This window comes from Aythya ferina (assembly GCF_964211825.1).
Source record: "Aythya ferina genome assembly, chromosome: 3".
Taxonomy (NCBI): Eukaryota; Metazoa; Chordata; class Aves; order Anseriformes; family Anatidae; genus Aythya; species Aythya ferina.
In genome coordinates this window covers 75,554,962-75,580,781 of record NC_140298.1, presented here as the reverse complement: position 1 = coordinate 75,580,781, position 25,820 = coordinate 75,554,962, and the positions used below count along the sequence as shown (strand labels likewise).

Sequence of the window (25,820 nt, the reverse complement as noted above, 5' to 3'; positions counted from 1 at the left end):
CACAAGACACACCAAGTCTTTCACTGTTGGCCACAGCATGATCACCTTGTTTAATTCATGGCAGAAATTACAAAACGCACCACAGAGGCATAAACCCAGCTAAGAGAGAAAATACAGGCATGGAGATATGGAAATGCCTGAAACCCAGTGACTATAAATAACACCCAGAGCTGGCACATTCATTAATTTGCCTATTTCTTGATACTTTCAGGATTTGTACACACCAGATATCACAATGCCATGTCTATAATTATCAAAACTACTTAAAAGAAACCTGTTTAGATCCTATGTAGCATGACCATCTTCTGAGGCATCTTACTAAAAGCATAAAACTTCACTGAACCATGTTGATTTATTGTCATAAGGCATCACATAACTACCCAGCTAGGCAATTATAGGCAATTCATCTGAAGAACTGTCTATTCATTATCACATAATCCTGAACAAGTTACCCAGAACGATGATTAAGATTAGAAGACAGGCCAGATATTTTTTTGATGGGAAGCTGTTCAGAGTGGGTGGTATTTTGTTTTATCTGCAATGTACCTAAAACAATGGGGTCTTCACAGGACCTCTGGAAATGCAACAATCTTGAATATTGAATAACCAGATTAAAAAAAATAAAAATCAGCACTATACATCCATGTATTAACATTAAGGAGAAAGCAATCTGGGATACAACAGAAACAATGAAGGGCAGCCTTACATCCTGGGTAAAGAGAGCGTAAATCTTAAATCTCCATGCATATGGAAACAGATAATAAGGATTTGGATATGAAAGCATTTGTAGAGGGACATGACAGCAAGCCGTGTTGTGAGCACATATTACTGTATGCCACCCTTGTCCATGCACAGGCATGCTAATACAGCCCAAATGTGGCTCTGTGACAATGGATAGATCAAAATCAGAAAGTTTCAGTCCACCACCTATAGCACAGTTTCACTGGACGATCTGAGAGTCCTTTCTGCAGCAGTGTACAGACACACATATCACCTCAGCATCCCTTGTCTCATCAGGACACGCACACTGAGAGGAGCCTTGCAGTACAGTGCTTTGTTTTCTTCTGCCAGCATAGACAACCCAGCATTAACTAGGTCAACAAAGAACTTCCTTCTCTTGGTACAGCCACATCCACACCCAGGCATTGCCTGCAAATCAGTTCTGCACCTCCACGTGGGGTGCACTTCTTAATTCCTGAGCTTGAAGATCTGGGCTGAAGAACTACAGCCGTGTCATTTCTGACAAGAAAATCATAAATTTTCCACGATTCAAACTCTGCAACAAGACAACTTATGGGTTTACGAAGCACTTCTAGCACATGTATATTCAAAGTAGTACATTTTCGTGTATTCACTGCCAGCTTTCACATGCATAGTTGTCAGAACTAGCACATAAATGCAGTCATACTCAGAAAGGTGGGGAGTTGAGTTGTGGACACTGATGAAATACAGTTCAGACACTGTAAAATGCTCTAGATAGTACATTAAATGTTAATTAAATGCTGAGTGTCTATCAGCTTAGCTTCAGTAAATTGGTCAAAGCAACTTTGTAGCAGGGACTGAAACTTACCTGGTCTTGTTTTTAAGCAAAATAATGACTGGCATACAAAGTGAAAACCAAGGTCTTGTACAGACAAAGGAAATTTCATGTCCCCGCCCAGCACAGTCTTAAGCTATTTTATGAAGTCTGAAAAATGTAGAATCTAATTATTGTAGCTGTGCAACTGAAATAATGAGGAGATTGAGACTAGGACTGATAAGCAGTTAGATGCTACACTAATAAGCTGGAGGTCTGCAGTCCATCAAAAGTCTAGCAAAAATTACCTGCAGTGGGATGTACAAGCTGAGAAATACTCATTCAGTGCTATGACAACCTGAACTAAGCACCTAGTGCTGATGATGAGTGAAGATCATGCACAAGCCTAAGGTATCCAAAAAGCAATTAACTGTATATAACATGTATTATTTTTCTGTGGTAGAAGATGATAGCCAACAGGAGTATGATAGAGAATTCCAGGGTCTCATTAAATATATAGAATAATAATGATGTGTAGTTCAGATCCTCCGGTATTACATTTCAGGAGTGCCAAATTCACTGTGCTGCTGCTGCTTAAAGAATGAAAAACTAGTATTACACTCACTGGTTGCTGTACTACCACAACAGAGAAACCCAAGTAATTCATACACTATTAAACTGAACTTCACATCTTGGAAGAGCTAAGAGATAAGAAATAACTTGGAAGAGTTAAGAGATATGCAGGTGCTTCCCAGAATGGTGTGGTTTGGGGCCCCTTTGGGTTTGGTCACAGGAGAGCTTGGGGCAAGAAGAGATGAGTGGGGAAGGGACCTGCTAGAAGAAGTGGCCAATACACACAGTTTGCCTTTAGGGTAAATGCAAGTAGATCACCATGGTGTCTAAAGATCCACCCTGAAATAATCATCACTCACTGACTCTGAAACTTTAAAACACTTTTTGTAAATTCTCCTGCAATATGTGATACTGCATCAGATATCATTCAGCAGAGCGCACTAAAAGTTAAATGTCTTCCACTCCTCCCCACCAAGAATTCAGGAGAAAGCGTATTGGAAAACACTGCTGAGGGATGCAAGAACTTGACACAACAGCTGTGAAGAGTGACTGGTCCTCTCTTGTCCTGGCTGACTGCCACAAAACTCAAAAAATCATAACAATGAGCAACCTTAGTATAGAAAAGTGTTTCCTTTACGTGATTGCTAATTTTTAAGCAAATTGCTGAATACCTATCATGTTGTCTGAGCTTTAACAGTAATTGACACTGTAGCCTTTCCACAACACTGAAAAATAATACCTAATTATAAATGAGGCCAAGACTTTTGTTTGTTTGTTTGTTTGTTTTTAGGACTAAGGTGTTAGTAAGATATTTTTGCTGATAACTGCAACCTGAGGTTCTATAATGTGAAACTGCAGGGCTAGAGTAGGAGGAACTTGCATCATGCACAATTAATATTCATGCTGAAATTCCAGCAACTGATGGGGCGCCCAACCATTAATGTGTGAATTATGACCACGTATCCCAACTACAAGATGCCCTTTCACACATCCAGCTTGTTACAGTTATGCTGGTATCACCAGTGACCATTTCTTCATTAACACATTTTCATATCCTTACATGCATATCTGACTCAGACACTATTGGTGTTCTTTGACAATTTCATCAGCCCAGTTGTGAATGTTAAACAAGACTCACCATTTTTCTCACTTCCCCTTATTTCACAGTCCAATTCCAGAGGCAGTTCAGTCATGCAACAACTGCTCAGCACATAAAAGTTCAGCCAATGCACCTTCACAGAACAAGCTGCTGACACAAGCTACAGAGCACTGAGGGCTGCAAGGCACAGAGACAGAGCCGTTTTTGCTATTTTGTATATGAGAGTGGTGTAGTGATGCATCTAACTTTGAGCAATGTATCAGCACAATGCTTCAAGAAGAGGAAACCATTCCAAAAGTAGGGGTCACCTTACCAATTCAATTTCTCATGGAAAACTCATCAAGAGCGGCAGGATGAAGGTATATCACACAAGATCAGACAGTCAGAAAGCATGAGCAGGCTATCTGACCCTCTCAGAGAAGAGATGCTACCTCAATTTCAGTGTTGGAAGACTCAAACTTCATCATAAAGGAGATGATGGATAAGTATGAATTCTTGTTTGCCAGCAATAGTAAAGCAGCCCCATACTGTGAGAGAAGTGGAACAGTAAGCTTTCAGGAAATGCGGTTAATATAATCATTCTCATAAAACACTGGGTGGCATCTAGCATCAAGAAAAGTTTCATGTTGTAAAGAAAAGCTGGATGGAATTTTTTTATGGAAGACAAATCACAGGTGATGAACCTGCATGTGAACTTGATGGAAAAGGAGGTAACAGCTGCAGCTGATCACTGAAGGGAAAACTGAGGGTTCTACAAGCCCATCAAGCAAGAATGAAACCATTACTGAATATCCTGTAATTGTTCCTGTACTTTGATAAATGTACATTCATAGTTTTTAAATTAATGACCTTGATTTTCTACAGCCATGTGCCTAGTGAGCATAATCTGAGCAAAGACGAGTTACATCTGTTATGTCCAGTATGCTAATGCCTCCACGAAGTGCATGACAGTAGAGAATCTGAGCTATCTGTGGTGTTTCCAGCTTACAGATCTATAAATTGTAAAATGTGGCTCAGCCCTTTCAACCAACTTTACCACTGACAGTGAGATAAGCTATGTAACATGAGCACAGGTTTTTATGGGAAATTTATGCAGGACAGCTCAGATGAATTAGGTTCTTTTGGACGTTCACACAATTGGGGTTGCAAAAAAAAAAAAAAAAAAAAAAGTTGCAAGCAATTGGCTGAACGCTTCTAGTGAGAAGCTCCCAAAAACCAGTCAAAATGTGACTGCACAAAGCTGACCCTGCTGGACAGATGGTGAAGGAAGAGGAATGGCATGAAGCAAGTACTGGAACATAGCAGTGCTGCTTGGACATATGCACTCACCTGCTAAAACCATACCTGCAGTACCTGCATAGGAGGAGGGTGCTTATCCACCTCGTAAGCAGTAACACGAAGCTTACACAAGAACCAAGGACACATTGCAGAAGCCTGTGAGTCACTATGATTTATAGGCTCATCATGAGATCTCTGTCAATCCCCAAGCAAAAACTGTGGCCACAAGCCCACACTACTAGGAGGGCTTCAAACAGCCTTTTATTTAGCTTTCCACTCTCCATTTTTCTCTCTAGCTATCTAGGTTTTCATGGAAAACCATAGAGAGCCTTCCCATGGTCTTACAGAATGGATCAATTGATCACTGTGCTCTTACCATTTTGCATGTTCATGCAATAATGTGCACATATCCTCAGTAATTCCAGCCTGGCAATATTCACGATTTGCATAAAAGATCTATGCTATTCTCTTAAGTGAGCTACAAGACAGCTCCAATGGGATGATTTAGGCCTGTTTATAGGGTTAATAATAATTTGCTTTGGTTTAGGGATGTAGATTTAGCTTTGTTTGATAGACAGGGATAAATAACAAGCCATTCTTAGTTCAGTGATGTATTCTGTTGTGACAGTAACGAATACAGAGCTCTCCTGACAACCTCTGCTTCTATTTTTTGGTCTTTCCTTACACCTTGCTCTGATTAACATAGATGAAGAGGAATACATTATATTTTTGCATAAAAACACACAAGTCCTCCTCTAAGAGGTGATAAGTTACTTTAGATAGAATGGGTCAGTATAGTTCGCTTACATTACAGCCATGATATTATATGATTAGATATCTCACCTTTACATTTGTTTCCATGCCCATTACAGGTAGCTTCCTGGAAAAATAGCTTGAAACAAGCAAACAAACAAATAAAACCCTCAAAAATATTGGTCTGAGAAAACATAACCTCAAAAGCAAGCAAGATTTACATAAACATGTACTTCAAAACTATAAGCACGTTGATTTATGCACTAGAACTTACACACCACACAAACAATAGCACACACATATTCTCCTGTATGTTAGTTTAGGCAAGATATTGAACTACATAGGCTCATCTACTACCAAATTCTGAACTTCTTAAATGTGTAAGATCCATAACACCTATTCAGGTCTGCTACACATCTCTATAAGATTCCTTTTTCAAAATAAATTATTGCATTTATATCTGGTTATCAGGTTATATATCTTGCAAATAGGAAAGTCTGAAATAATCTTCCTGGGATCTGGACCCTTGCATCAATTTCACCAGTCAAAAAGCTGTAACATTTGCTTAAATGAAATTAACATTTTTTAAAATGAAAATTAATGGTATCTCCAGTGAGGAGAAAATGTAAAAATGTTTTCAGTTGAATTCTAGTCTATTTTTTTTAGAAGTTTAAGGTTTTATTTTGATTTTTAGTTAGTTTATTTTTCATGTTTTTATTATTTATATATTTTTTAAAGGTTTCATAGCAGGTCAGGAGCAGCAATGTGGACTGAGGGACTCATGGTCTAATACTAGTGATATATAATCTATCAATATAATAGTTGAAATACTGATTTTTATTTCATGATCACTATTTTTTATTATCATAGAAACACTGACTTCAAAAAGAAGATAAGAAGCCCTTAAGAGGTATGAAAATATGCTAAAATTGAATAAAATGTTGCTGCAACTAATCAATAGTCAGTATGTATGGAGTATATTCTGTGATGAGACTTTACATTCTCAGCTCTTGCTACAAGCCTTCTGCTTTATAGTGTGCAGTCCTCTGTGAGAGGAAGGGGTTGCAGTGGATGGCTAGTGATGCTAGCCGTTCACATTATTTTTTATCATTCTTACTCTGTGATACCATAGAGATCTTCACCTACTACACATATAGCTTCAGGTAAAGAATTAAGACTAGCTGTTGGAAAGAGCCCTATTTTGAAACAAGGTCTGACACCAACAGGCCTTTAACAGCTCTTGCAATTGGAGTATTTTGTGACTTGGAAACACACACGCAGATGTCTCCCAGTGTTGGTTTGATTTGCACTCTGGAAAATCCCAGCACTTGAATGCCCTCTTTTTTCCATTTCCATTGCATATTACATATTTACATTCACTTTACAAGTGCTGGTGTAGCCCAGAAGAAGTGAAGGAGTGAGGTGACAAAACACACAGCATCCCTTCCTCCTCTGGGGCTCTTTCAGCTCCCCTCTGAGTCTCTCTTTTCTCCCCTCACTGCTGTGCAGATGATCCTCTCTCTACTGACACTTGAAAACAATCCAGGGCCCTTTCAAAAAGTCAACTAAAAAATAAAGTTTTACAGCCAGTGGAGGTCAAATGACTCAGCCACTGGCAATATAGTTAGCATCCAGAGCACCACAAAAGCTTCTGCTAACTCTGTGACCCCTACCTTCCTCACCCATGCTGCTGCTGCTCTTGAAAGCCAGAGGAAGACACTGAGACCTAGCAATAAAGCAATAAACGCAACTGTAGGAATCAGGACTTTGTTATGTCATTTTAAGGGTACTTTCACACCTACATGTACTTATACTCACCCCGACAGAATGTATCAGTAGGTGCTTAAAATTCAGGATGTGGACAGGCAACACTTCTCCTAGCAACTGAAATGATTTTCTCCCAGCTGACTTCAGATGGGATGATATGTTGCTGTTTATTACTCTGGCATAAACTCACAGACACTCCCTTGGATTAAAATAATTAGGAGACATTTCTTCTCAGAAAGAGTGGTCAGGCATTGGAACGGGTTGCCCAGGGAAGTGGTCAGGTCATGGTCCCTGGGGGTGTTCAAGGAAATCACAGAATCATAGACTATCCTGGGTTGGAAGGGACCCACAACAATCATCGAGTCCAACTCCTGGCTTCACACAGGTCTACCCAAAATTTCAGACCATACGACTAAGTGCACAGTCCAAACACTTCTTGAATTCTGACAGGCTTGGTGCCTTGACTATGTCCCTGGGGAGCCTGTTCCAGTGTGTGACCACCTTCTCAGTGAAGAACCTTTTCCGGATATCCAGCCTGAACCTCCCCTGTTGCAGCTTGACACCATTCCCTCGGGTCCTATTGCTGGTCACTAAAGAGAATAGGTCAGCGCCTGCCTCTCCACTCCCCCTCACCAGGAAGCTGTAGACCATGATGAGGTCTCCCCTCAGCCTCCTCTTTTCCAGGCTGAACAGGCCAAGTGACCTCAGCCGTTCCTCTTACGTCTTCCCCTCTAGGCCCTTCACCATCTTTGTAGCCAAAGAAAGGTTGGGCCTGGTGCGCAGGGACATGGTTTAGTAGGTGACATTGGTAGTAGAGTTGTGGTTGGACCAGATGATTTCAAAGGTCTTTTTCAACCTTAATGTCTCTATGATTCTATGATTTAAACTTTATCCTTTTGAGAGAAGGATTGGACAAGAACTTTTGGACAAACTCTATTGCAAGCCTGCCTCTCCCTTGTTTGTAGAAGAGAAAATGTGAATTGAAAAAGAAGCTGTAGGGCTGGTGAACTGCAGCTGGGACTGGAGCCAGGAGAATCAAGGCAGGGAAGAGGCTCCTGCATAACCACAGGGTACTCATACATTAATCCAAAATGCCTTCCTTATTTTTATTCTTCACATTTCTACTTCTGTGAAAGACAGAGGGTTTTCCTTCTTCTTTAACCACCGTTTCATGCTGTAACATGAAAACCTAGAAAAGTGTGGTTTCACACGTATTTTAGATACGAGTGAAAGGAGGTGAAGGATAACACCTCTGATTTGAGAGGTGACTGGAGTGCTAGATATTCAGAGAGACTCAACTACATTTCAAATACTGCAACACATTAATACCACGATATTTTGATAGCCACCTCTGTGTCTTCCCCATATTAGATGACCCCAAGGTTTCACATCTAAGCACTGCTGCTTTGCAGTCATGTTTTCCTTGAGGCCAATCTGGACATAAGGAAAATGAACAGGCGGGAGCCCCAGTTCCCAGGCTTATGGTCTAAAAAGTAAAAATTGCTCGTTGAAAGGGTCTGATCACATGGCAATGAAACCCTGATTGGAAAAATGCATGCAATCAAACCTCCTGCCAGGTGAATTTCTCAGGTCATCTGTCTTATAAATATTTGAATAAACACACTCCAGTTTTTCCTTTGCCTTGGTTTAGCATCTCCTCACACAAGAGCTGTCCCTGTGGAAATCTGTCCCTCCAGGATTTCCAGCAGTGGCTGCCTGAAAAAGCCATCAGCCTGAAGCCTTTCCATGTCTAGGGATTGAAAAGCTTTTTTGCTGTTTCTTGGAATAGGTGTATATACTCTTGGAATACAATATTGTCAGCCCAGTGCTTGCTCTGACAAGGGTTTGATCTGGATGTCTCCTGCTCTTCCTCACCCCAAGGTCCACTGCTGCCTGCTGAAGCTGCTAGACCACCTGGCCTGTAAGTAGCCTCTTGTGTCTACTCTCCCATCCATCTCTTCCCTGGTTTTATTACTGAAACCTCAGAAAATGCTCTCTTCTCATATGCATACTTAATTCCTCCCTCTTAGACCCACAAGGCAGATGACTAAGGGGGGATACTGGCATCCCCTCTCACCCACCTGCATGTCTGTCACTCCAACAGAAGACAGAGAATGACAAAGCCAACAAGTGCCTTCCCAAATATTGCTATGCTTACTTTATATTTTTACATTTAACTTAACTCTTTGACCATCAGCATGGGCATCAAGGTGCAATTCAGCTGAACTGCTGGCATTTATATACAAGCTGCCAGTATGGCTTGGCCAGTCTTTAGGGAGGGACAAGTCAGCCCTAACCATAAGTCATATTTAAGGAAGGAAAAGATTGTGATGATTTTGTTGGTTTTCCTTAAAAATATCTTTCAAAAACCACAATAATATAGCTCTAAAAATCCTTTGTATTTCAAATTCTCACTAACTATATAACTGAGTCAGAGCATTAGCCAAAGAACAGCCAAAGGCTGAGATGTTCATCTTCTCTGCTATGTTTGTTTACCTGCACTGGGGCTTAACACTGGATAATATAGGCTAATTCAACAACACTTCCTTTGATATGGTAAAGGCCTGTCTTTAAAGACATTCCACATCCTCTTTTTTTGCCCACCTATTGCCTGGAGGTATTGAAATGGCATGTAAATGGGGTGCTTAGGGACATGGTTTAGTGGTAGACCTGGCAGTGCTAGGTTAATGGTTGGATTTGATGATTTTTAAGGTCTTTTCCAACCTAAATGATTCTATGAGTCTAAGAGATTTCCAGTGTTTGGTCTATTAGACAGGCAAATGGCACTTGGGCCAGAGAACATCCCAGGTCATGTTTTCCCACTGGGATTCACAGCCATGCACAGTCCTGTCTAGCAGCATGGTGTGACACATAGGTCCCCTCTGAAAAACATTTATCCAAAACCTTAGGAACTCTTGTGATTTGCTCCTTATTTACCAGCTGCCTACATCAGGCAGATGGGCTCATGTTGTTCATGGCTACTTAAGGCAGTTGTTTAGCATCTGTAAATTAATTCAGTAGAAATGGATAACATTGTTTTGGACTTAAGGCTGACATTCACCTCTCCTGTTGCAATAAAGAACATAGTAACTGTGTAGAAGACAGTTAACAGCCTCTCTTTACGTTTTATGGAAAACAAACTTATTTTAAGATAAGTGTGATATAAAAACCTTTCAATAAAATGCACATCAGAATATGTAAAGAAGATTGAATGAAAAGCAATAGAACATTTATCTAGTTATATCTTTAAAATTAAAGTGCTAGCTTTACTGAATAAATACATACAGAATATACAGAAACACTGAGCCTGGGCAGGAGTGTTAATTATTTTTACTGTTATTAGTCTGCAGTGCCATTTGTATGACCAAGGAGTAACTTCTGGCCGTCTGCAGAGCATCATACTAATTCATCTTACTTTTATGACCATGGCAATGTCACTGACATCTGCTGTGTTCCTTTCAAGAACGTGAGCCCTAGTAAATAGTAGCATTGGGAACAAGTGGAGCAGAGGTGCCAGGAGTGGGATTCAATGGGGTGGGTGGCCATGAAGAGAAGTGTACAATCAGTCACGTATGCAGGTAACACAAGAAGACCAATATTTTCAAGCATCAGCACTATTTTACCTGTGAATGAATGGAAGAGAAAGACTAATTGGAGCATATGCAAGCAACCATGACAGGTATCATCTCCATACTACAACTTTTTCCACTTAAGACATATTTTGCAATGCAGCTAAGTATTTCTTTACTGTGTATTTTCCCAGTGCCCTTAGCATCATTAAGAGGAATGCCAAGACTAATGGCAGTTCTGCCTCTGCAAAAAACACACTGAAAATTCACCCAAGCAGCAATGGGTCTTTATGCAGTGAGTCCATGCACTGAAGTGTTCAGCACAGGGAGATGTAGCCTGCAGCAGTAAAAGCACACACTCTTTTTCAGTATGCGATGTGCAGGACTGTAAGAGTATGTATTAACAGCAAGTTGTGGTAACTTCCCATTTATTTGCTACTCTTGCTCCCCTTTCCCTGAGATGCTGTGATGCAGGCTATGCCACACACTGGGCAGTAGAGACTTTTTGCTGGAGCCTGGCAGACTAACTCAGGGCAACAATCAAGAAATGACCTTTTTCTATTATACAGCTGGTAATGTGTCCTGGATTAAAACACATAGCAGGCAATAACATGTATGCTGTTGTACACGGATAGTCACACCCTATCTGAAGACTTGGTGTCCCTGCCCTGACATTCACACCACCGAGATGTATGGGAGGAAGCAGGTTTTGAGGCACCTTTACCTTTTTTCCCCTGTGGGTTTGTTTGAAGGAAGTAGGAAAGCGATCCCACATTGGCTCATTTTCTCCCTCATTCAGTTTTTTATTCTACGCTGTAGCTTGCCTGTGCTTGCCTTGTCTTTTACAAGCAAGAATTAAAAATCCATTTAGGTTATTTCACGTTTGGACTTAATGCTGAAAAGAAGGCAAGTAAATTGTATCTGGTAGGTCAAGGTTCCCATCCCCTACCCCCCAAAATCACCAACCCAAACGTCACTTGTCTGTGTGAGTTCTCACAGAAGGCAAACCTTATGTTACATTCCCAGTGTCCATGCATTTCTGTCGTTCCTAAATAGCTGGATCCCCAGAACTGCTGCTTGCCAGATTTTGGTTCTCTTCCAGCACTGAAAGGCAGAGGGTAGGAGATGTCCTGCTGCTACTCTCCTTTCATTTAGAAAATGCAGAGGCTGTCTGGCTGCCAACCTGTCAGTGCAAATAAGTCCCCTCTGCAGACCTTATCAGATGAATCTCAATGCAAAAACTTTTTACATATGAATTGCTTCCCAAGGAATGCCTGACTCCTTTCAGAACAAATAAGGAAAGGAACAAAATAAAGGAAATGAAAAAGTAAAAGACCTGCACTGAAAGGTCACTTCAAAGGAACAAAAGTCCACACAGCTTTTTTTTCCTGTTTTCTTTCTTTCTTCACAGTTTGCCTTCCAGCATCTACATGCTGCTCACCTAACTGCAAAAGACTTAGTCACTGCAAGCCTCATCAGTGCACAATTAATTACACCTGGTAATCAGAACTGAAAGGCCAAAGGAACTAGAGTGCCCAGCAGATTGGTAATGGATCACAGAGCTCTCATCAGTGCCAGAAGTCTATTGACAGCTTAGGTGAGCAAAGACAAAATCAGCTAACAGCTACCAGATTTTTCGGCAGCATAGGCAGACTGACTAGCTGAAGGGTGAGTTTCTGTGCATAGGAGAGGCAGAGCTTATCTTGGAAAATCACCAGTGCTGCAAATGGTAGCCAGCACTGTTGATTACATTAAATCAATATTGTTAGTTACATTATTAAATATTAATCTGAGATATAAAAAACTGAGTGTTCTCCTGTCTCTGCCAAAGACATCTGGCATAATCTTATGCAAATCACTCAATTTCAGTTTGTCTCAAATTCCCATCTGTAACACTGAGATAATAATGCTTCCCATCTCCCACCTTCTGCAGGTCTGCCTCCCCAGGCAGGTTCCCTGGCTGCCTCTTTTGTTACGTATGTACAGCCTCCTGGGGGCTGGGACCTCTAGAGGCCACTGTAATGTTACAGATGAAGAGACATGGCAAGGAGATGTCACACAGCTTGCACAGAAACTGAAGAGTCTCACGTGCTCTTGCTGGTTGCAAAGGGGAACCAGCTTGGGCTAGAAGAGCAAAAGGAGTGATTGGAGTGTGTTAGATAAATTGTATGTCTTAAAATCAGCTGACACTGAAGAGCACTGTCCTCGGATGCTTAGAAGTGCTGTTGACACAGTCACTGAATTATTATCAGTTCTCTCTGAGAATTCATAGAGTGTAAGCGAAGGTAATTCAAGCAGGGGCAATACTGACACATCTGTCAAAAACAAACCATGTAGGACCAAGCTTATTTCTGTCTCAGGGAAAGAAGTGTTACGGGCAAGAAACAACAAATGTCACATAGATGTCAGCAAGGCTCCTGACAATATTACTGTGCCACTGCAGGTCTCTTCCAGCACCTGCGTTTGACAATACCATGGTGGAGGTGCAGGAGAAGCAGAGGGAAAAACGTAGGAAATCCTAATTCCTGTTACAGCCAAAGCAATGCTCTCACACTGGTCAGCACACCCAGTTCCACTTTGTATTTCCTGACTTCTTTGTCAGTTCATTCCTTCCTCCTTCAGTAATTCATTACCTTGAAGAAATTTCCTAGAGCTCAAAGTATGAACTGGGATCATCTATGTTTGATGAATGCCATCCGCTTGCTCCAAGTAGGTATTTGCTACTCCACCTGGATCCCTACAAGTCCATGGGTCCGGATGGGATTCATCCCCGGGTGCTGAAAGAGCTGGCGGATGTCATCGCGGAACCTCTCTCAATTATTTTTCAACGATCCTGGGAATTTGGAGAGGTCCCGGTAGACTGGAAGCTGGCAAATGTTGTGCCAATTTTCAAGAAGGGTCAGAAAGAAGACCCTAGCAATTACAGGCCTTTCAGTCTCACATCAGTGCCTGGTAAAATCATGGAGAAGATGGTTCTCGAACTTATTGAGGCGCACCTGGGGGACAAAGCAGTCATTGGTCCCAGCCAGCATGGGTTTGTGAAGGGTAGGTCCTGCCTAACTAACCTGATTTCCTTTTATGATAAGATCACCCGTATGGTGGACCAAGGGAAACCAGCTGATGTGATTTTTTTGGACTTCAGCAAGGCTTTTGACATGGTTTTCCATAGGATCCTACTGGACAAAATGTCCACCATACAGCTAAATAAAAACATCATACGATGGGTGAGCAATTGGCTAACGGGCAGGGCCCAAAGGGTTATGGTAAATGGAGCTGCGTCAGGCTGGCGGGCGGTCACCAGTGGGGTCCCTCAAGGCTCCATTTTAGGGCCGGTACTTTTCAATATTTTTATAAACGATCTGGATGTAGGAATAGAGGGTATTTTGAGCAAGTTTGCTGATGACACCAAACTTGGAGGAGTTGTGGACTCAAATGAGGGCGTAAAGGCCTTGCAGAGGGATCTGGACAGGTTGGAGAGCTGGGCGATCACCAACCGCATGAAGTTCAATAAGAGCAAGTGCCGGGTCCTGCACCTGGGACGGGGAAACCCTGGCTGCATGTACAGACTGGGCGATGAGACGCTGGAGAGCAGCCTAGAAGAGAGGGATCTGGGGGTCGTGGTAGACAGCAAGTTGAATATGAGCCAGCAGTGTGCCCTGGCAGCCAGGAGGGCCAATCGTATCCTGGGGTGCATCAAGCACGGCATCGCTAGTAGGTCAAGGGAGGTGATTGTCCCGCTCTACTCTGCGCTGGTGCGGCCTCACCTCGAGTACTGTGTGCAGTTCTGGGCACCACAGTATAAAAAGGACATGAAACTGTTGGAGAGTGTCCAGAGGAGGGCTACGAAGATGGTGAAAGGCCTTGAGGGGAAGACGTACGAGGAACGGCTGAGGTCACTGGGCCTGTTCAGCCTGGAGAAGAGGAGGCTGAGGGGAGACCTCATCACAGTCTACAACTTCCTCGTAAGGGGTTGTCAAGAGGCAGGAGACCTTTTCTCCATTAACACTAGTGACAGGACCCGCGGGAACGGGGTTAAGCTGAGGCAGGGGAAATTTAGGCTGGACGTCAGGAGGGGGTTCTTCACAGAGAGGGTGGTTGCACACTGGAACAGGCTCCCCAGGGAAGTGGTCACTGCACCGAGCCTGTCTGAATTTAAGAAGAGATTGGACTGTGAACTTAGGCACATGGTCTGAACTTTTGGGTAGACCTGTGCGGTGTCAAGAGTTGGACTTGATGATCCTTAAGGGTCCCTTCCAACTCAGGATATTCTATGATTCTATGATTCTATGATTCTATGATTCCAGGCACACAGTCCAGTAAAACCACCCTTACTACCAAGCCTTGGACTCAGGACACCATGTAGCAAGACTGGGCCATTAAATAATGAAGCTCAGCAGCCACAAAGCAAGTACCAGCACAGTCCCCACAATTACAGCTATGACTGTGTTACCCAGCCTTTGTCAAAATATGGGGATTCTGGTTAAGCATTAAGTGAACTTCATTTCGCTAAAGTGAAATGGGTGAGAACCAGTAGGTAATCCAGTACTTTGAAAAGGACTGATCCACCTGCCCCTGAGTACATGCATGAAATGAACAGGTAACGCTGTTAGGTTTCATCACGTTGTTCGAGAAGTCAACCTGAAGTAATACTGGGCCATTACTGGGCCAACATTAGTGAAAGGACACATAAACGCTTCCTGTATGTAAGCAAAAAGGATTTTGAAAAGGGCTAAGAAAAGGTAAAAACCAAGATTGTTGTTAAGAGTGAGATAGAAACAAAGAAAGGAGAAACTTCAATAATAATCACTTGGAATAATGAATAGGAAAGACTGAAGTTAAATGTGTGCTGGAGTGCTCTCCTGAACTGGGGACAGGTATGTGTGAACGAACATAGATGATATGTGGGATTAAAACATGTGGGATGCCTAAACTCCTGGCTGGAGTTAAGCACATGCTTAAGTGGTTGCTGAATTGAGATGAGCTGATGAAACAGCATCCCAAGTCATAATAACCGAAGGACAGGGAAAAGTTAAGTCTAAGCAGTCATACAGAAATCATGTTCTTTATGCCCTTGACAGATTCCTGTACCATGTTCACTTTCATCCTCTGAAGTACAATTCAATGATAATAGAAAATAAAAAGCAGGACCACACTCTGCTCACGTTTGGCTCAGTGAAAAACATCTGCACACCAGTCCTTCGGGTGCCAGTAATTTGGATCCCTTTTCCTGGCTGGGTGGTGAGCCAGGTGAAGTGATGGTGACCCAGCAGAAGGCCTCTGAGGAGGCAGTGCCAGCACTGGTTGCAGTGTGGCATGGTGTTGCTGAGCTATTTGACCTTGCAACAGTACCACAGCACCCATCTTCAGGCTTAGACTTGGGACTTTCTTGTGTATCTCTGAAGTGTTTAATGGGTGTTGGGCGAATAATAACAGATACAAGTAATAACAGGAAATTGCTACTACTGAGTATGATGCTGTTGAGTTTCACAAATGATTGAAGTCTATCACCAAGTCCAACATGAAGCCAGATTTTACCATTATTAAAGCCTGAAACACAAAATGGAAGCTACTGTATAAAGAGCAACCAGGTTGACAGGTTACTGTTAAGGAACAAAGTCTTTTATTACTATGCAAAAAATCAACCGCCCTTTAAGTTCAACAGCAGATGAATGTGATTTGTGTTCATCTAATTTGTTTTGTTTCTCTGACTGTATTGCCATTTGTATTTTTCTATTTGATCTTCATTCCCCTTTTAAGGCTGGCCTATTTCTTCTTGGTCATTTATGCTAATTTATTGAACTGTACTTTATTTGGGTAATAGTTTAATGAATTATTTGAAGGGCTAGTGACTGACATAGACCATGAGGGTGTAGGGAGATTAGCTTTCTGTGGAAGTTGCATGCTCACACTGACCTACCCCATGTCAGGGAAACTGCCCAGCAGTAACACAACAATAATGCCTGAGGATGCTGAACATTATAGTTCTCTGGAATCTGTTCTCCAGGATTTTCTGATCTCATGGTGCATTTGTAGTCATAGATTATTAAGAATGCTGTGGAGAAAGGAAGCAAGAAAAGGGGCACTGTTGATGTGTTCCTGTTACCTTTTTACTATGGGCAGCCCCGTCCATTACAATAGATCTGAGGCTGAACAGAATTAAGCAAGCTGATGGCTGTAATACAATCACTGCCAGCTTGGCATCCACCGGGACTTCATAAATCCGTATGTAAGAGATCTAAATCATAAAAGAAAGATTAGTTTTCATTAAATCTATGCTAACATGGCAATTTCAATGGCTAATTATTTTCTAGCATGTTTGCCATAGGCACCACACAGAATTTATGTTATATTTTTCAGCCAAGAGTCTCACAAACACATATGGCAAGCTTTGTATGTGTTATTAGGTTATATCTGCAGGAAAGGATGGATAAGAACAAAGCTTTCATAAATAGCTATTGATGAGGGGTGCTAAAACACTCAAAAATAAGACTATGGGTTCTTGTAAGTCAGTGAATGAAAATTCTGGCCACCAATACCAGCAGTTGAAAAAAAGCCTAAGTATAGGACCTGAACTTTAGCTTTAACTGGAAAGTCTCAGCCATTAGATGACTCCATAGTCTGGCTGTTCCCAGTCCTCTCGGAGGGGCAATGAAATTCTCTTCTTTGGAGAGCTCCTATAAAGGAGGTGTGGGAGATGCAGGACTGGTATCTCACCCAGAGGAAAGTTATTAAGAATGAGAAATGTTGTGGTGTGCCTACACCGACGTGAAACTATGGTTCTTCCCACCTTGGGGAGAACACCTCTAACTGGGAAACAGTTGTGAGTCTGTCTTTGTAGGAAGGTGACTTTCAGTGCAAAGGCTGTGCTGTACAGACTCACCTGAGCTCATGGTTTGTTAAGAAATTCATTACTTGCTTTGGGAATATTTGGAAGAAAAAGGCCGGAAGAAAAGCAGTACCAAAACCATGCATTGACAAGCCTCAGTCCTGCAAACACACCCTTCTGGGATATGATGACAGCAGTGCAGAGGAGAAGGCATCTGTGTTCCTTTGGAAGGCATTGGCCACTGCTCTGGATCTCTTCCTCACAGCCAAGAGAGCAGCAGGCACCCTCACATCAGCACGACAGCTAGCAGCCAGCCTGATCCAGCCCCTATTTGCAAGCACACCTTCCCGCAGCTGCTCCATCTGCACTTGTTGGACTGCCTGCTTGGCTCTGCCCAGTGCAGCGCCAGGACTTGCTGCCCACCACCAGTGAGGTCCCCGAGTGCTGTGGTGGGAAAACATCAGCCTGAAGGGACTTCACTGAAGTCAATGGGATTGCAACAGATGTACGTCAGAACCAGTCTTATTTCTACCACTCACTATATTTAGTAGATTGTATATTCTTTTCTGTATTGTTCTCAGTTTGCGTCAGTCTTACCTGTAGGGGTAACTAGATGCACTTGCAAATGCTGGGACAGATTTTCAGCCAGCCCTTTAAGACATAAAGGGTTATTCCTGCCTAATAAAATCTTCCTTTCTCTATAGAAAAAGACAACCTTCAATCTGCTCCACTGACTCCAGGAGTAATCCTGACTTGGATATCAGCTGTTTTGCTGCTTTCTATCAAGACAAATAACAGAACCAGAGACCACTTTTGCAACTAAGGACTAATGCAATTTCCCCCCAGGTTCTGTTGTTCTGTTCGGTGTAATGCTTCCTTACCAAGTATTAAAATTTTCAACAGATTGACTTCTTTTAGGGGTGTCTGCCAGCTAACCACTGCCCAGATCAAACATCCCTTAACACAGCATCTGTATATTCTGTGTCAGCCTTTAATCAGTTCCCCAGTCCATAATGACAGCATATCATCAGTTCTTGCACCCAAGACCTCATAAGCAGCATCTGAAATTGGAGGAATCTTACCAAATACCCTATGTTAAGCATAAGAGCTGAGATTTAGAAAATGTTTTGCATTTTTCTCCTCCACCACCTCCTTGTTACCCCCACTCTGAAACGTGACGCAAAGCAATAGCCAAGCGGGTCTCCTGTGAGACTGCAGCCCTTAATTGGGAATGGGACTGCTTGCCTTCATGGCTGCTCTCTGGGGAGAGAAAGCCCCAATTCAACTCTCGCTTCTCCCTGAGTGAGCCACAAAGAAAATGGAGCCAGGCTAAACAACAATAGCTTCAATCAGCCACACACGCACTAAACAAAGGGATTTTTTTTCTTTTATTTTTTCTTTTTTTTTTTTTTTTTCTGCACAGCCAGAAGAGGAGGGGTCTGATTGGCATTCAGGCTTTGCAGCATCTCACTGTGGGAGAGAGGTCTTCTGCAGTCATTACTCTCCTATGGTGCTTGTTATTGACAGCACTTTCCACTGACTCCGGCAGAGAATAAAAGTATCCCTCTCAGTAATATCATTCACTTCCCCCGATTGCTGTTCCCCCTTTCTGTGCCTCATCCAGAGCACATGTGCAGCTGAGACAGAGTGATCATGGTGACCTCCTCTGAATACGTATAAATGTTAAGAATCTTCATTTTTATTTTATTTATTTATTTATTTTTTTGCTTTGCTGCCATGGCTCACTGACGCAATAGCTTGGCCAGCATTTTGCTTGTGAAAGAATGCAGTACTTTGCAACTGTTAGCCCACAGATGGTCAACTTCTGGTTCTGGCATCCAGACCTTGTATTTAGTGTCACACATAATTTAGAAAGCATATAGTTAAACCTGATGAGACACTGATGTTCAAATAATGTGCACCTGCTTTTATTTTCTTACAGTGGTTTGGGAGACGGTCAATGAGCTGAGCATGAAGTAGATGCAATTTAAGGGAAAAGAAGATTAATGCCACCAAATGATTTTTTAGAATTTAGTTCTCTAGTGCTTGGCAGTTGCACCCTTCATGACTGAAGTGTACTGGATGTAAACATAAAGATCAAGCTTTATTCCCACCATAGCCATGCAGATCCAACTCTGCCAAACTTCTGTAGGCTATGCAAATGAAAAGGGTGGATTCACCATCTCCATTCTTTACAAATCCTAATGGGATTTGCTCATATAAGAGCAAACACAATTAACTTCTGCTCATAATTTTTAGGCACAATGCTCACAATTTGCTTTTTGCCTTTTATCTTATGATCTTATTTTAAAGCATTTTCCTTACCCATGAAATGTTAAAGGCTCACTTTTTGCTTTTAACAGAAATTGACTGGTACATTATTTTGACTTTAGGATCAGAATTTTTCAAATTAAATGTGAGTCACAGAATGTTTGAGATTGGACGGGACCTCTGGAGGTCACCAGGTCCAACACCCCTCCTCAAGCAGGGACACCTAGAGCAGGATGCCCAGGACCATATCCAGAAGGTTTTTGAATAAAGTGATTAAAATACCAGAAGAAACACTACAATACAATACAGAGATAGGTTTGCTGAGGCCTCTTTCCTTTTCCAGGGATTGCTGGGATGAAGACAACAAAAATGGTGCAATTAGACCTGTCTCTGTATGCATTGTCTTGCTGTTGTAACATCACTTGTCTGATAAGTGTGCTTGCACAGGATTTGCTTCAAGGACCTTATAGTACATAAATAAGATTTCAAATAATCACAAAGTTTTAAGAAATCAGTAAGTCAGTTAGGTATTTGAGAAGGTAATGGTGCATTCGTAGTTCATGCTCTGTCTTTGCAGGGTTCAAATAATTCTTAATTCATTTTTATATTGCCCTCATCCTCCTCTTATCAGAGATGTCCCTAAATTTTTTATGTTCATTTAATTTGTATTTGTATTTTTACTAGCAAGCTCACGTTATTTTCTGGACACAGACTCCCTGGCTGTTCTAGCTGGAATAACATTTCCAAATGACTGTAATCACCAGTGCCACTGATAAACAGAGCTGCAACAACTTCACTCTTCTTAGGTCTGTGATGCTGATTGCTTGCAACAGGTCTCCTGTAAACACCACCAAACACTCAATTCTCAGCCAATAGAAATCACAGTAGCTGAATTAAGGTAAGTGTTGATTTATACTAGTTATTTTACACTGGTCTTCAAGTCCTAAACACAAATCCCCCTGGGATCAGCCAGAATAACAGAATTTTCCTTTGCAGAAACATTAAAAAAATAAAAATATCAGGTTTCTTTTATAGCTTGTTTGTCATTACTTTTGAAACAAAACCTTGGAGCTTTTGTAATGAGAAGGTAGTTTAACAGAATCAAACAAGCATATTACAGCATGGAGCAGGGATTAAGGATCAGAAATCATCCCTGATTAGTATTATTGCTAGCACCTGACCCATGTCCTAGAGAAATGAAAACATTCTGCTGCCCAGTAACAGAAAGAGAACATAGCAGGCAGAGGAATAAAAGGAGGGGGAAAAGGAGCATTTGTAAGGGTTTGTGTCAGGAAATGGAGGTTAGAAATCGATCAGTACTGAGATCTTTAGTGAGCTTTCAGCAAACCTGCTAAAAGCCCCAGTTAGTTAGATGGGGAAAAAACAACCAAACAAAAAAAGAGCTTTGCTTGTTCTATGAACAGTTCTGTGAAAGAGTATTGGTGGCATAAATTTGTTCTCCAGAAAGAAGGGAGGATCTGTTCCTGCACCTGTGACCCCAGGAGAGAGCTATCCCCTCAGAGTCAGCATTGCAAGGTCTAGATCAGATGCCTGAAGGTGGTAGCATTAGCCATTGCTTCTGGAAGACTTGGGAGCTTGGAACAAAAAGAAAAGAGAAAAAAAAGACATAAAACAGACAAAATCTTCACAGATAGGAGCGTTAATTATCAGTAATAAAAGTTATAAATGACTTTGCTAGAGAATTCAGTTTGGACTTTTCTTTAACTGCTATGCTGCCTTAGAAATTCATGTGGCACAGCAGTCACGTGGCACTTTCTCTGCTTTGTAACAAACTGGGGGCGGGGAGGGGAGGAAGGGAGGAAGGAAGAAAGGGCTGAATTCTGCAAACAAACAGAAGTGATGAGAAATTAAATAATTAATGCTTTAGTCCAATGTTGAGTATATGACCAAAAGGTGTGAGATGCCATACCATGCATGACTACACAGCATTTGACTTGAAAGAATGTGCTTGCAATTAATATTTATGTAAAAAGGATGTATTACAATGCAAAATGTTTGGAAAACAATTACTTTGTGATGACACTGCACTTTGAAGTGTATCTAATTCTCACTATTTTGATACATCTCATTATTTAAATAGGTAACAAACAGACATTTTTTAAAAAATGTGACCAACTTTAAAAAAGAGCAAAAAGAGATTCAGTATTGAAGATAAAACATCTCATTTTTTTTTTTTAATGTATTTGGGATTGAAGAAAATTTAAAATGTTTTGATTTGTTAGTTTGATCATAGGTTTTCAAATAGAATAGAATTATTTTTAGAAAATAAATCATTTCACATTCAGAAGCAACAGTTTCATTTTCAAAAGTGTTGTAATGGTATTTTTGGACATCTACAGAATTAGTGTGAAAATTTTGACAAAAAACAAAAAAAATCCTATATTTCTTTGTGAAACACTGCATGCACAAAAACATACATTAGTTCTATCTACCATATTTCATATTCCCTCAATATATAGTTTCTGGTATAAATTCATTTCACTTCTGTTTGAACGCCAATTAAAACCTGAAGATATGCACTTACTCTATGCAGCAAAACTTGAAAATTTGACTTATGCTCATTTTAAAATATATTATTCTTAGAAATCCAGATTTGTTTTAGTTTTATTCTGGTGTTTGTTTCATTTTATTTATTTGTTAGTTGTTGTTTTTTGTTTCTTTCAAAGCTAATAGTATGGTATTTGAATATTTAAAGCTGACAAACCTACTACCATAAACACAACAGACATACAAGTTCTCTATTTTGCCAGGCTATAAATAAAAGTTGCTACAGAAATTAATTACACCCTGAAGTTTATAAGTGAGGCATAAATAAGCGTTGCCTTCCTAGAAATCATGACCTTTGCGAGTATGAAAATGACCTTTATAGTATCAATAAACTTTCTGTACAGTAAGAATTTTTGACACATATTTTGTACACACCCAAATACCTTTGGATGGAAACAAAGCTGAAGTCCAGACTTTGTTCTTGAATTCATATTTTAATTAAAGACCTCAATGAAATACAGACAAGTGAAAAATATTTTGTATATATACATATATATAAATAAAATTCTATATGTAATCTAACAAACAATACAAACCAACCAGATCTATAAAATACTTCTTCTACTATACAGCTGCAAAAGTAATTTATTTATTTTTTTACCAGAAGGAGATGAAAGAATTGCTATTTAAGGCAACATCTGCTTATATCTTCAAGTGCAATTTTTCATTTGAATTGTTTCTTGTCACAGCTGATTGTATTCAAACACATGGGAATAAATTAAATAGGTGAACAGGAGTAGCTCAGCTTCCAAAAAGGACTATGTGCAAATTGTTCTTGTAATTACTGTTAACTGAAAAAAAAAAGGGGGGGGGGGGGGGAGAATGGAGACAGAAGTGCATTGGCTGAAGGTGGTTTTGAAATCAAGGGTCAGGACTATTTGTATCAAAATGAAAAAACAATCCTTATGGGATAAGTCTAATATTTTTATGATGAACATGACTAAGCCAAACTTCTGAGTAATCTCTGTGTTCAGAGCACTTACAGAATATTTGTATCCATAAATGATCAACATCTCAGTAACAGCTCTTAATAAGGATGATAAAAAATAAACAAACAAATGTAATGCTTTTTTTTTTTTTTTTTTTTTTTTTTCCAGCTGTTTTCTCTGCTGAATGTGTGATTAATGGACCTGTCACTAAAAGGTGAAGTCAGGATTTTGGTAAAGAATATGTAGAACTGGGACTGGGCTCAACCTTGGGAATGGCTTTCCTGTTTCCACAATGCAGGATCCTCTTTATGCATACATCAAATAGAAGATGAAGCCTTTTCTTGATATGAGTAACCTGAGCTGATCCCAGCTTTCATGCAGGAAGAGTGCAAGAAACAGGAAAGATGGGCCTTTACTGAATTTGACACAGGAAAGCTTACCCAGCAATGAAGGCATTTGCTTCCTGTTTTCCTTGCTGGGGAGCAATAGATGTAGCTACAAAGTTCTGGGGAACAATTTTAATGCAAAAATTTTGGATTCATACCTGTACTGCTTTAACGCCATGGTTTTGCTTATGTGGTGTTACCATGCTTTCCCGACCCATGATATGAAGAACTCTATTGTGCATAATTTTCTAATTGTATTACATTACAGAAATTTGCACTGCATTAACACAGAATTCAAAGTGCTGCAGAGCATTATTTGAATAGGCTTTCCCTTTGCATTTCAGACACTGCATTCATTGTTGTTAGCTTACCACATATTGATAAATTTTTGGGGTATTTACCATTGCTTTGTCAAACAAGCACTTTTGTTATTTATTGCAAAAACAAACGCATTTTCTTTTCTTTCAGTATTTATCCATTAAATGGGCAACATTTGTTAGATGCCTATGATCTAAATTTAAATAGGTATAGCAATGTTTATTGCTTTAGTCTTGGAGAACTTTAACTGATGGGACAGCTGTAAATGGAAAACCACCCAAAGAAACTTATGCCTAGTTAAACTAAGCGTGTCCAATGAACCACTCCAGAGCAAGAGAAAAAAATTTTTTTTTCCTCTGTGCTCATAAAAAAATCATAGTGTATTAAACAGCTATACTACATCTGAAATCCAAAAGGACCCTGCTAAACTGAAAACCACTACTAATCCTAAAGGGAAGTTTCAGAATTTTCTTTGTAGTGCAAATATGCATGAACTACATGTCAATAGTAACTGCCTTTCTGAGTCTGTCCCTTCCTGTTTGTAACAGCATCACATCTGTTTCAATTAGAGCAATAGCTTTCATGGAATACCTGTATGAGAAATGCAGCTGGTTTTACTGAGCACTTTGTCTTGGAAAGCCTAAAAAGGCTGGTTTATTTTGCTCTGCTTTTCATCTCCTCTCCCCCACTACTACTCGGTATCCCTCAGCGCAGAGTAATTGCACCACATAACAAGCTCATGGAGAGAACTCATTGGCTCTCTCTCAGTCACAATTTGTTGACTTTTGTATTAGAGTGCACAAGGAAACTCTGCCAGAAATGCCCCAAAACAATTAGGGCATTGGCTGTATCAGGAGGCCCTGAGGCATTACAAGATATCTTAGCATGACACCAATTTATGGATGCTTCAGCTGTAATGAACCAGAAATAGAAGTGAAAACTAAACAATTTAAAAATATTTAAGCTTTTGGAGCATGCTCTGAGATAAGGAAATTTGTATAATATTTTCCCAGTAGCAGAGTACTCTGTGACTCAAGAAAGGGCTTGTTTCTTGAGAAACTCTAAAAACCTATCTGAAGTTAAATACTCCCTTCCAAAGCCAAAAAATGGGACTAAGCTTTGAAACAGCAGGGGACTTAACCCCCCATTCAGGACTCCACAAGACCTAGGAAACTCTAGGTAACCAAGTTGAAGTCCAAAAGACAAACTGTCAAACAAAATCTCATTACATCCAAAGGACTAAAAGAGGCTGAACAGCAGACATCGCAGCAGAGGAAGAAATGTAATGAAGTACAAGCATCCAGCAAATGCATTAAAGTCAAAAGTTCAACTTTACCTCACAATTTATGCTATGATAATCCTGCATCACAATGTGTTCAGAAGCGTAGGGGCATCATGGACAAATATTTTTATGTTTTGAATTTGGCTTTCTACTTTTTCTGATGAAAGTATTAAACCCTGACTGAAGAAAGAGATGGCTGTTCTTAAGAAACACACACCAGTAGTTTCACACATCCAAACAAAATTAAACAACAGACCAGGGAGTTCTGCAAGGTTCTAAAGAATAGAAGATATCAGGAAGAAGGAGCATTATGAAAGCATTTATGCAACTAAGTAATAGCCTCAAAAGTCAGAAATCTAAAAGACAGCTTCTATGTTCTTTGATATTAATATTTATCATGACCTTGTGAGAAATACTGTAAAAATGGTGCTCTTAAGTATAACAGAAATTGAATTCTCACACAGATCTGAGTTTTTTTATGGGAGATTTAGAAGTATTCCTGAGGGGGCTATGATGGAAACTTAAATAAATGACCTAAGATGAAAGTTGACTGCTTGTTTCTTCAGAGAGCCCTTTTCTTGAATAAAAGTTTTAAGAAAGTTCTCACTGTTGAAATTTCCAGTGAGACAGATAGAAGAACTGGAATGTTTAGTGGCAAATATGGCTTTAGCTTAAAAAGGATTAA

General features: G+C 40.5%; 1 protein-coding gene and 1 long non-coding RNA gene across 4 annotated transcripts in view; both read right to left on the bottom strand.

The window, feature by feature from the left end:
- SLC35F1 (solute carrier family 35 member F1) overlaps nt 1–25,820 on the bottom strand; it is a 248,474-nt gene that overhangs the window by 62,762 nt on the left and 159,892 nt on the right. The window lies entirely within an intron of this gene.
- LOC311434423 lies at nt 11,345–11,972 on the bottom strand. Its single transcript, XR_014691473.1, has 3 exons — nt 11,892–11,972; nt 11,564–11,738; nt 11,345–11,394 (listed from the first exon to the last, which is right to left on the bottom strand). It is a non-coding gene; the product is annotated as an uncharacterized lncRNA (long non-coding RNA).